Genomic DNA, 13,225 nt, shown 5'->3' on the forward strand with positions numbered 1-13,225 from the left:
TTGAGTGTTTCCCGGCCTAGGGGGGTGTGTGTGTGTGTGTGTGTGTGTGTGTGTATGAGAGGTGGAGGGTGTGGTACCTACCCCAGATACTGTCCAACAAAGAGTCCTAGAGGGGTGATCAGGGCCTAACTGAAAATCTTGGAAGGTATCACCAGGTTTCCAGGGGCTATTGGAGTAAGGGACTAAATAGACTTGAGTGTAATTAATCAGAAAAAATAAGCTATAAGCAAAAGATCTCTGGTTGGGAAGTCTCTAAAGAAATCATGAAAGTCACCTGCAAAAGAAAGAATCAGTTTAAACATCTGCCAGGACCAGTCTTCAAGGCCATTCTAGGCCAGTCAGGGAAAGTTTCTTGCCTTCCTGCTACCCACACCCTCCTACCTAAGGGATCTGACATGATTAGCAAGGCAAGAAGGAGTGCATGAGTCCAGACAGCTTACTTTCCATTAAGGCTATTCGCCGGCCTTCCTTCCTTCCTTCCCTTCTTCCTTCCTTGCATACTAGGGATCGAACCCAATGTGCTAAATTATACATTAAACTAAACACTAAGCTACATCCCAGCCTGTTTGAATATTTCAAGTCATAGTAGTAATCTTTATTTCCTAAGAGCCATCAGAAAAGTCATGAAACTCCCTGAGTTTCATTCAAAGGCACAGGAAGAACCAGCCCCATCTAATAAATTTAAAGGGAGAATGGAAAGCAAAGTTAAGTTGATTTGTGATTACAGCTCACAAGTCCAGTATTTTAGCTATATATACATATGTGAACAAACTGTTTCATCAATTTTTCCACTGAAATTGACTGCCAGAGAACCACTGGTTACGACAGAATATTAGACATTGCTAGGGATCTCCATAACTAGCCTATTGGATTCATCCACCTTATCTATGGATGCTGAAATTCTGGGAAAGGTTTATCTTCCTCTTAGAAAGGGAGACAAACCAGGCAGAGTGGTGCATATCTATATTTCCAGCTGCTCTAGAGGCTAAGAAAAACACTTGAGCCCACAATAGTGGGTGGGCTGCAAACCACTGCTTTTTGAATCTTTCTCTTAGAGAATCACTCTTGGTCAAGGAGAGCCACCTCCTCTATAGAAGTGAGGGAGGTTGTTAGTCACTCTCTCTGTCCAACCAGCAAATGAATGATATGAGGAAGGAAGCTCAGTCCTCATATCTCAAGGTGGGCCTGGCTCTGCTATGGAGAGCCCTCCAGAGCTCCCAAGGGGGTCAGCCTGAAGTAGACTCCAGCTGAAACTCTAGCTTTGTCCAGCTTTTTTCCTGTCTGTCCTGTCCTGTGCTCTTCCCCATCACAAGGTTTCTTCTGAGAGTGCTGCTCACGGGATTACTCACCCACCCCCTCTCTGGCACTTTGGGTAATCAGACCTAGGACTGTTGGTGATCACTGAGAGTGTGCTGTAAAATCTTCTTGAGTGTGAATTATGCTCCTTCTTTTCATTGATTTGCATAGAAGTTCCCAGGTTTTTTAATTTCATGGACCTGTGAAGTTCAAAGAGAATTAGAGTTCCCATGTGTGGTTACAAATTTTAGTTTTGCAACAAAATTAAGAAAAACAAAGGCAACAAACACATCCCTGTGACAGGCACCTTTGGTAGCATATTAAAATCTTGTGCTCTTTTTCATTGCTTTCAAAATCTCAACTTTGTGTCAGGGGTCTTGTAGTCAGGCACTTCAGGTTGAACCGGGTTCTTCCCTTGCAGCAAGCTGGGGAAGTGGGGAATCCCACCCCATGGCCAATGATTTGGAATTTAGGGGTGAGTCTTGACTTAGTTTTAGCCAATGGAATATAATGCAGGAATTCTGGGAAAGGTTTATCTTACCCATAAAAAGAGACACAAGGCCTGGCACAGCCGTGCCCACCTACAGTCCCAGCTCCTTGGGAGGCTGATCACTGGAGCCCACACATTTGAGACCAGCCTGGGCAACATGATGAGACCCTGTCTCAAAACAAAACCACAGCAGATATCCTTAGTGTTTATCCAATGCCATCCTTCTGTTCCAGAATCCCATTCAGAACTTCATATCACGTTCGTTTTCATGCCTTAGTCTCCTCTTGTCAGTGGTGGTTTCTCAGGCTGTCCTCATTTTCGAAGGTCTTGACAGTGTTGAGGAATACTGTCAGGTATTTTGTAGAGTGCCCTTCAATTGCGATTTGCCTGATGTTTTTCCTCATGATTAATATGTCTTTTGTTTTATTTTGTTTGGGTACTGGGGATTGAACCTAGGGTCTCTTTACCACAGAGCCACATCCCTAGCCCTTTTTATTTTCATTTTGAGACAGGGTTTCTCTAAATTGCCCAGTCTAGTCTTGAACTTTCAATCCTCCTGCTTTAGCTTCCTGAGTTGCTGGGATTCCAGGTATGTGCCACTGAACCTGTTTTTAAATTTCATCTTCTAGTATATAATTCATCTTTATTGTATTTTATAAACGTATCAGTCTACAACAAATTAGGAAAAAACTGTTCTCAGAGCACACATAGTTCTAAACCACTATTGTTCCAGTCCTGGCATGTTGAATTCTCAATGTCTCCTAATGAAACCACTGATTTGTCTTTGGATACAGTTCTTTTTTTCTGAATTCAAGTATTAGGCATGGGGCTCTTAAATTTGAAACTTTAAGTAAATTATCTTCTAAAAATATTCTGTCTTTGACTACCCAAAGTATGTTAGTAAAGCCTTGATATCATACGATACATTTGAAAGAACACACAAACTCTCAACTCTGAAGCAAATCAAGGTCTTTGGCTTCAGAACATTTAAAACAGAAACACAAGGAGTATTATGTGCACCAGAACATAGACATAATGATTATTTACTACATTCTGGTTTGTTTTGCCTAACTGGTGTTTTTCTTTTTTCTTCTGTCTCTTTTTATTTTTACTTTTTGGTACTAGGGAGTGAGCCCAAGGGGACTTCACTATGAGCTACATCCCCAGCCCTTTTTATTTTTTATTTTGAGACACGGTCTTGCTAAGTTGCTGAGGCTGGCTTAGGACTCACAATCCTCTTGCCTCAGCCTTCTGAGCCACTGGGATCACAGGTGTGGGCCACTGCATCCAGCTCTTTTTCTTCTCTCTCAATTCCGCTATACAAACTATACAAACATCTTTTTTTTTTTTGAGAGAGAGAGAGAGAGAGAGAGAGAGAGAGAGAGAGAGAGAGAGAGAGAGAGAGAATATTTTAATATTTATTTTCCAGTTTTGGATGGACACAACATCTTTATTTTATTTTTATGTGGTGCTGAGGATGGAACCCAGTGCCTGGCACATGCCAGGCCAGCGCTCTACCACTTGAGCCAGCCCACTATACAAACATCTTGACCATAGGTAGTCAAACTTTTTTCTTATATTGCATTCCTCAGTGGATATTCAGTGCATCTTCATCCTTTTTTTTTAATGTCTTCTCTGATTTACTCATTTTGATGATATAAGAAGTCCCCCGAACCTTGTTTCTTTGGGAATTCTCTCTTTGATCTGTGAGTCTGCAGCCTTCTGAAATGAGCCTGCTTTGGGCTTTGATGATAAAAGCTTCATTTGTTGTGCTTCCGCTCTGGAACTTGATTCTTCCAGCTGCAAGGTTTGTGTTAAAGGGTGCATACAAACCATTGTATGCCGCTTCCTTTTGTTTATTTTTGTAATTTGTTAAAGCATAGTCAATGTGTTCTTTGTTTAGTGTCATCACCTTTAATTTTTGGTTTAGAGCTCTGTTAACACTTTTGAAGCTTTGACTTTGTCTTGAAAAGCAAGTTTTCACTTCTTTTCTCACTCCTTATGGTAGATACCCATGTGAACTTGAAGTCATTTTTGGTGGTCCCCCCGTAAGTCAATTGAGTATCTATGCAGGTTTTTTTTCAACAATAATATTCTTTAGCCTTTTAAATCCCATTTTAAAGTTGTGCTAAGACTGTCCTTGACCCCTCCTTGATCACTACATAACAGTTGTCACCACAGAAGGCGGAGGAGTGCACACGAGGCTGTCATTCAAGCAGTGGTGTGCGGGTGCAAGATTCTGCTGCCTTAACATGCCGCCTGTGCTTCAAAGGAAACTGCCTCTGTTTCCGGAAGGAAATGCAGGTGTATTTCTATTTTTTTTTTTAAAGAGAGAGTGAGAGAGGAGAGAGAGAGAGAGAGAGAGAGAGAGAGAGAGAGAGAGAGAGAGAGAGAGAGAGAGAGAGAGAGAGAGAGAATTTTTAATATTTATTTTTTAGTTCTTGGCGGACACAACATCTTTGTTGGTATGTGGTGCTGAGGATCGAACCGGGCTGCACGCATGCCAGGTGAGCGCGCTACCGCTTGAGCCACATCCCCAGTCCGCAGGTGTATTTCTAAATGCCATGCCAGAATTTTTTTTTTTTTTTGGCTTAGAACCATTTAATTTCCTTACTGCAATTTTGGTTATATTCATCCCTGACTCTGATTTCTAACTTTCAGATATTTATAGTGATTAATTTTTAAATTGTCTTCATTTTAAACAACTCAAATTCATATATTCTCCTGTCAGTGATATTTGCTTGAGGTTCTTTGCTTCTTCATTTGTTTGTTCTCTAGCTCATTTATTAATAATTCAATGAATCTTTATGGAGAAGCTACTAAGGAAAAATGTTAGTACAAGGTATTAGGATACAGAAGTAAAGGCAGATAGAATTACTGATCTTAAAAACTTTGATTCAGCTGGGCATGGGTCATGCCTGTAATCCTAGCTACTGGGGGGGACTGAGGCAGGAGGATCACAAGTTCCAGTGCAGCCTGGGCACCTTAGTAAGACCCTGTCTGAAAATGAATAAAAAGGACTGGGGATGCAGTTTAGTTGTAGAACATTCCTGGGTGCAATCTCTAGTACTAAAATAAATAAGTAAATATCAACATTTTTAAAAAGAGAGAAATAAACGAATTTAGTTTGGAAAAAAAGACATTAAATACAATCATGTGCTGCATAGGGATGTTTCAATCCATGACAGACCACATATACACATAGTAGCATGGGTGGTAGTGGGCTAACCCACCTAGGCTCGTGTAAGTACACTTTATGGGGTTCTTACAAGGACAAAAATCACCTAGTGATGCATCTCTTGAAACATGTCTTCACTGTTAAGTGATGTATAACTGAACATATACAAGTACACAATTAAAAATGAATTGTGATTGATACTGTGAAGAATAAGCACAACTATAATTACCTTAGTTTTTGGGATTGGTGGTCGAGGGGTAGGCAAAGGACTCCTCTGTTAGACTGAGACTTGAAGGCTGAGGGGAATTGGCCAGATTGAATAAGGAGAAGGAACTTTCTACAATGAGCCCATATGTTGGGTGGATTTGGCTCTTTTGGCTTTTTTCTTGAGCCTGGAGGATGTTCCTCATTCAAGTCATGTTGATAATCTGCTATGTACCAGGCAGAGGTAAATACTTGTATGTGGAAAGAACTATGTATTAAATATTCCTTAATAATTTAGGCAAATAATTTTATTTTTATGATTCTGGGACAATTCCTGCATGTAGAGTTTATTTCCTCTTTTATTTCAGTTGTTGATTAAGAAAATTCTTAAAAGCATTACAGAAAGAGGGACAGATTATAAGAGTTGGCAAGAAAAATCATAATCTTGGAATTATTGAAAACTGTTTTGGGGTTTCAGGTTCTTTGCATTAATATGACAAGCTGGACTGACATTCTTCAAAGCTCCCCCCAGCTTCAAGTTTTAGTCAATACTAACTTCGGCATTTGCCTCTGAGAAATCATTCTGACAACATTATTACTTGAAATATTTTGCTTAAAATATACAAAAGAATTACTTCTGTGAATATAGTTTTAAATTATAGGAAGACATTTGTAAAAATCTCATTTTAACTTAGCTGTCAGTAAATTCCTTAACGTTATTCATTCCTGCTTCAATTCACCAAATGTACCACTGCTTGGAAACTTGCGCTCAAGGAAGCCTGAACTCGTAAGTGTGTGTTCAGGCAGGTGTAATCAGTTGTGTAGTTAATTAGGTATATAAATTTCTTTTTGAATCCCTTGCTACTTAAGCCCTGAGATTTAAAACAGTTATTTGGAACTGGAAAGCAAAGTTTAGTGCCAGGCATTAGATTATTTTCCCCCTCTCCTGCTCAGTTGCAGAAAATTATAAAATACTAAAATCTCAGTAATACAGTTATAAAATGCTATATAATTTGTGTAATATGTTGTGAATGTGTACACATATATTGTTAAATGTATTACAGTTCTGGCCACTTATCATTGGCCTGGCTGTTCCCTCGTCAAATGAATTAATGAATATTTCAAATGAGCTGTACTTTTATCCAAGGAATAATTTTGGCAGGAAGATGACTTGGATGAACTCTCTTGTTTGTCTTTCTCCAAAGAGAATGTTAGTCTTAGAATCCTGCCACATTACAGCCCACATTTCTGTAATGCATCCCTGTGGACCTCACCTGCCATTTAAATAGAGCAGGAAGTTTCCCTATTCACTGAGAACCAAATCTCTATTATTCTCATGATTCAAGGGAAAACCTAATAACTGTTTAGGTGGGAAATAGGTTTGATGTCTGATAAATCAGGATTGAAATACTGTTTTCATTAATTATTTATCCTTTAATCTTCAGTTTCCTTGTCTAGAAATGTGGCAATAATTCTGTAACCCACGTGTGGCAATAATTCTGTAACCCACATGTAAGTGGGTTATGTTGAATTATCCCATACTTAAGATCCAGCTCAGCAAATAGACATTTCTGGGGGAAAAAAATAAGCCAAAATCTGAATTGAAAAATAATGAAGACCTTGACTAGAGGTTACCCAGGGAAAAATAAGGGAATTGTATCACACCACACACAAGCAAGTTTCTCTCTTTTTCGTACTGTGGCCTTAAATATAGCCAGGCAGTACTCTATCACTGAGCCATATCTGCAGCCCACAAATAAGTCTCTAAAATGACTCTAAGTACTTTTACTTTACCCCAGATTTTAGAATCTATGTCGGTTTTCATATATAATTAATTAGGGTAGTACCAAGGTATTATAACAAAGGGTCCCCAAATGCTGTACTTTAGAAGAAAATAATCCCTCCCCCCATGCTATTAATGATCCTGGCCAATGGGACAGCTCTGCTCCCTGTTATTCAAGAACCCAGGTCCTTTCTAAAGCATTGCTCTGCATTGACATCATTTGCATAGTAAAAGCAAATGGACTCTAGATGAAGCAAAAGGAAGGAAGAGAGTTCAAAGAGATGAAAATATCATTAAAGGCATGGCAATTTTGTTTAGAAACACAACCCTGGTGAAAAATTGAGAGTGCTGCAACGTTTTGCCAATTTTTGTTCCCATTCCTCTTTTGATTTCTGACTGAAGCATGACCATTCTTATCATACTGTACAGATAGATGTGGGCTTCAGGATACACTATCCTGACATATGGCACCTGGGCATTTGGGGAGAAAATCCTAGATTGGACAGAAATGACTTGTAGAGGAGGTTCAACTGGGTGTCGAAAGGCCCTGACTCCTAAATCCACATTTCACTTCTGCTGTCATTGGTGACAACTTACTCACATGACCGAATCTAATATTGGCTACTTGCAAATTGGCTACAATCCTTTACTCTGCCCTGTATCCAAGCAATGTGATTTTGTAGCTTCTCCTATTCTTCTCCTCCTCAAGTATCTGGCTTGGATCCACGTTTTGTTTTTGCCAGCAGGAGGTAGCAGAAGTGATGTTGTGTCAGGTCAGAGCCTAGACATTAAGAGGTCTTCTATTTTCTCTCTTGGAAGGCAGCTGTCATGTGAACAAGTGGACAATCCAATTAGCCTATAAGAAGATGAGAGACCATATGGAGCAGAGCTGAGGGATCCAGCCCCAGTGGATGACCCATAAAGCTGTGAACTAAATAAGTGTTAGTTTGTTTCCTGGGAAGCAGATGCTGAGATGGAGTCAGGAAAGCAAATAACCAAGAAAGAAAAAAGGAAGTAAGTAGGGTTTGGCCCTGGGGCCATCAGAGCAACAGGTTTCTGACAAGTCTCTGTCAGGTGGACTAGGAGTTTCAAAGCAATGATTGCCCATTAGAGAGTGTAGGAGGGAACAAGTAGTATCTTTCTTTCTCATTGCTAAGGTCATGGCTGAGGCATCTACAACAAAACACCAGTTAACAAGAAAAAAGCCTACAAATGTATTTAATATAAGTTTTACACAATACAGAAGCCTTTGGGAACAAAGACCCAAAGAAACAGAGAAACATGTATTTTTATGCTAAGTTTGATGAAGCAGCAGATAGTTACACAGATGTGTGATTAGACAAAGCAGATATGATCTAGTGTTAATAAGCTGGGGGCCTATTTGTTCAGATCCTTCTCTGGGGCCCTGAGTCTTCAGAGATTATGACATTCATTTCCTCCAGGCATAGTGAGGGTATCTTTTCCATGAAGGTCTTACAACTTCAGAGGAAGCACAGAGAAATCTTTCATGATGGCTTTGGGGTAGAAGCTGAGAGAAGATTCAAGAAGTTTTCCTGTTTCTGCTGTTTTCCCAAATGCCCAGGTATAATATCATCAGTGTGTGCTGAAGACCATTAAGGAATCCTGGATGGAAATGGCTGGGCCTTTATTCCCCTGCTAGTGGCTAGCGGCTGCTCTACATCAAGAATGACCTCAGTTTGAAACCTGTCATTAGACTGCTTCTTGCTATCCAGCAATGAATGAGTCTTCTCTGAAGAGGAACCTGAGTGGCTCCTCTCTGTGTTTAGCTTATTATTGTTTTAACTCACTGTTAGAGTTATTTGTTATGCAACAAAAAGCTGATTCCCATAATTGTAAGGGAGGCTAAGAAATATAATTGAGCTGGGAAACCTTTTTTTTTTTTTTTTAAGAGTGGATATAGATGTGTATGTGTAGGTAATTCCAAGTCTCTCTTGCAGCCAGAGCAGAAGCACAATGCTTACCAATCAGAGCATGTACCCTGGACTATGAATTGAAATTAATGATCTGAAGAAGGAGCCCTGTAGAACATTGGTAGCTATCAACAGGTACAAAGCAATGTCTTCAGCAGCATTATCCAAGATCCAGTGTCAGGGAGTGGAAGTACAAGTTGGCTTTGCCCACTTAAATCACCAGTGCTATTTCCCTGCACCATTGGAGTATATATAGGTTGAGTATCCCTTATCTGAAATGCTTGGGACCAGAAGTGGTTAGGATTTGTAATTTTTAAAAAAATATTTGCTTGCATATAATGAGATAGCTTGGGGATCAGATGCAAGTCTAAGCATGAAATTCATTTAATATTTCACACATACTCATACGCAGAACCTGAACACAATTTTGTGCAATATTTTTGGTATGCCTGTTTTTTGACTGCAACTTGTCACATGAGTACAGGGGTGGAATTTTTCACTCACAGTCAATTTTTCACTCATGTCAGTGCTCAAAAAAATTCTGATTTTAGATTTCCAGATTAGGTTTATGGCCTCTGATAGATTCCATCAGATTCCCATATCTTTTGAATAGATTTTCTCTTCTGCTTTAATCAGCCAGAGTAGTTCTTCTCCTTATGGATGAGACCCTCACATAAATACAATATTTACTTTTTTAATTTCAGCCCACACAAGTGGGAAGCAGGAAACATTCCTTTGTCCTTTGGATGAATTCTTACATCTGGGGAGGCTGTGAAAGGAAGAATGAGGTTGTGTGATAATCTTGATGGAAGGCATTTTCCTCCGTTGGGTCAGATTACTGGAGTTTGGCTTCTCCTGCCATTTCTTTGCTGGATGTCCTTGGACAATTCTCAGTTTTTAAGTCTCCAAAATATCACTTATAATACATGCACCTGTGGTTGTCATGAGGCTATGTGACAGAACACGTGAAAGAGGTCTTTAAATTGTTAAGTACTTAACAAGTGTAAGTTATTTTTAAATATCAAAAATCTAACAAGCTCTTGCTCCAAACCCGATACACTAATTCCCCCCTTGGGACAGTTTGAATAGTAATTAGAGTCAGTTTACGAGGTTGTACACATTCTTCACATAATTTGGGCTTGTTCCAACTTGTTTGTATAATTAATTGGTGGCATTTGCTGTGCCAAATGTACCTTTGATATTTTCTTCTTGCTGTTTAAGTAGTAGGAGTCACCCAGCTGAATAACTCGTATTTTTTAAAGTTTATTTTTAAAAAGGGTCATTATTTGGGATCTAAAATAAAAGGAAATAATTGTAATGTGGACAAAAATCATAACTTTTATAATTATGTATGTAATCCACAGATTGATCTTAGCATTTTTCCATTTTTAGTCTGAAACTTTAGAGTGTGGTTAGAAAACTTAGTTAAGGAATAGGGAACCAATCTAAGAGAGAGTAGGCTGGGAGAATAATCACAGAAATATTCTTGATATTATTTGAAAAACATTGTTCAGCCTGTATGTCATATACATTTATTACCAGCAAATTGAAAACAAATAAGAAAAAAAATTTCCAAATTCAATTATCACTACTTTGGTAACTTAGGGGTTATTTGTTTATTTTAAGTGTAATTGTCCTTTGCTGTGTAGCATAGCACCCTGAAATATATTTAATGATATAGTTTATGATGCATACAGATTCTGTGTGCAAGGGATTCATACAGGAAATTGTGCAATGACTTCTTCTGCTCCATGATGTTGGGGGCAACAGCTGGGGAGAGAACTGCTGGGGAACTACAAGCTGGGGACTTGCATAATCTGAGCTTTTCCATTCTAAGGTCTGCTGACTGAGCTGGGATGACCTGAAGGCTGGTCTCAACTGGCATTCTTGCCTGGAATCTGGACCATCTACATTTGGTCGCCCCTGCGTTTTGGGTTTCTTACAGTAAAGTGGCTGATTCCCGAGAAGAATTGTTCCAGGGTGAAACCTTTGGAGAGAGCATTACAAGGAGACCACAAAGAAGCCACATGATTTTTTAATGAACTAACTTTAAGGATGCACATAGTGTTTACTTCTCTTGTACTCTACTGGTCAAGTGGTCAGAAGCTTGCCCACATTCAAAGGCAAGGGATATAGGCCTCATCATTCAGTGGAAGAAATAGAAAAGAATCTGAGGGTTGTTTAAAACACACATCATATCAGACTTTTTTGTATGTCCTACAAAATATACCCATACACACCCACATATACATTTAGATATGCTTTGTAGACAAAAATATCATGCTTTCTGTGTTAAACACAATTTTATATAATGAGGAAAGAAAGCTTTATTGATGATTTTTCAATTCTGAGAAGTTTTATACAATAATATTAAAATGATATCAAAGTACCTCTTAGAGTTTTTTTTCTTAATTTTTTTTTTTGGTTATAGATGGACACAATACCTTTATCTTATTTATTTTTATGTGGTGCAGAGGATCAAACCCAGTGCCTCACCCATGCAAGGCAAATGTTCTACAACCTAGCCACAACCCTAGCCCCGTCTAAGAGCTTATTGAAGGATAATTCAGTGAAAAAATAAAAATTTGAAAAGATGATATTCATCGAGAGTTACAAAATATAGGTCTAAACAAGTGATAACTTTTCTAATTTCAAAATTATTATTTGAGTTCAACATTTTATTTGAGGACTACACACCCAGCCCTAAGGTGAAAAATGGAATTAAATACAGTGTTATTTCATCTTAGATATTTCTTAATATAACATTAATATTCCATGTAGCAAAGTCATGGTCTGACTTTTTTTTGTGTCAGAAACAGGCCATTGGAGAATTCCTCAGACATAGTAGTAAATGAAGTCACCTGGGCTTTGCACATGTAAACTGATCAGAAGGTGTAGGCTCAGCTTTGCATTCTGCATTTCTAAAATTCTCCAGCATGAAGTTGCAGGCTCCTTAGCAGACCTTTTCCTTTCTTTCTTTCTTTCTTTTTTTTTTTTTTTTGAGTGGCAAGAGTTAGAAGAGGGGGAAGACCCAAATGGGAAAACACCCTGCTGAGCTCATAGCCTTTAATTTTTTTAATTATGGAGAAAACACATATTTACTATGTAAAATTTATATGTTGCAGAAACAACCCCTTTCATGACTACTATCATTTTCAGAATGGAAAATAAGATTGACATTTATGTGTTGAACTTTATGTGATTTCCATGCATTATCTGATTTAACCCTTAGACAACCAAATGAGAAAAATAATATTGTTATTTGTATTTCACAGATAAAGGAATGAAAACTTAGTGGGATTAACCTGCTCATCATCACAGTTAGACACTGGCAGAGGTAGGATTCAAACCCTGACTTCATAATGACTCATAGGCTGAGATTGCCTAGCTCATTAATTTTCTTCTCTATGTATGCTAACATAATTACCATCACAATTTTATTTATTTATTTATTTATTTTTAAAGATCTTCATTTTATTTATTTATTTTTATGTGGTGCTGAGGATCAAACTCAATGCCTCTTGCATGCGAGGCAAATGCTCTACCACTGAGTTACAACCCCAGCCCACAATCACAATTTTAAAATATGGGGTTATACATCCATACTCATTATTCATTCATCCATTCATATTCCATGCAAGTAGTTTATTTGGGAAGAATTTCAGGAAACTGGAGTGGGGGGACTACAGAGTAAATTAGGGAAGGAAGTAAAACCAATGCAATAGTGAGTTACCACACTGGGCAACTGGGGCTCAATCCACTGGAGAACCTCTAAGGAATTATGTAGAATGTGCTTCTGAAATGCGTACCTGAGACATGCCTTGTCCAGTGCTCTCAGCACTCATCAGTTAAGGGAGGTGCTACCTCCTTTGTATTTTCAGCATTGAGCCTGTACCAACCAGTATGGTGTATGGAGTATGCACCTGAGAGACCCCAGGACAGGTGTAAAAGATGCTCAGTACATGGGCTGGGGTTGTAGCTCAGTGGTAGAGCACTTGCTTCGCATGCATGAGGCACTGGGTTTGATCTTTAGCACCACATAAAAAAATAAGTAAATAAAATAAAGATATTGTGTTCATCTACAACTAAAAAAATATTTAAAAAGAAAAAAGATGCTCAGTACAGTCCGAGGGAGGTACTGTCAGGCACATTTGCCCACAACTGGTAATGCATCCACATATTTAAAAATTTAAATCATAATTTACATATGTCTTTCTGATGACCTCTAGTCACTCAGTCCTCTTCCCCAGGGGCAATTTTTATTATTTTTGTTGGAGTATTATAATTATACATAATAGTGGTATTCATTAGGCATATTTGTACATACACATAACATTTTTTTT

This window comes from Ictidomys tridecemlineatus, chromosome 5 (genome assembly GCF_052094955.1).
Source record: "Ictidomys tridecemlineatus isolate mIctTri1 chromosome 5, mIctTri1.hap1, whole genome shotgun sequence".
Taxonomy (NCBI): domain Eukaryota; kingdom Metazoa; phylum Chordata; class Mammalia; order Rodentia; family Sciuridae; genus Ictidomys; species Ictidomys tridecemlineatus.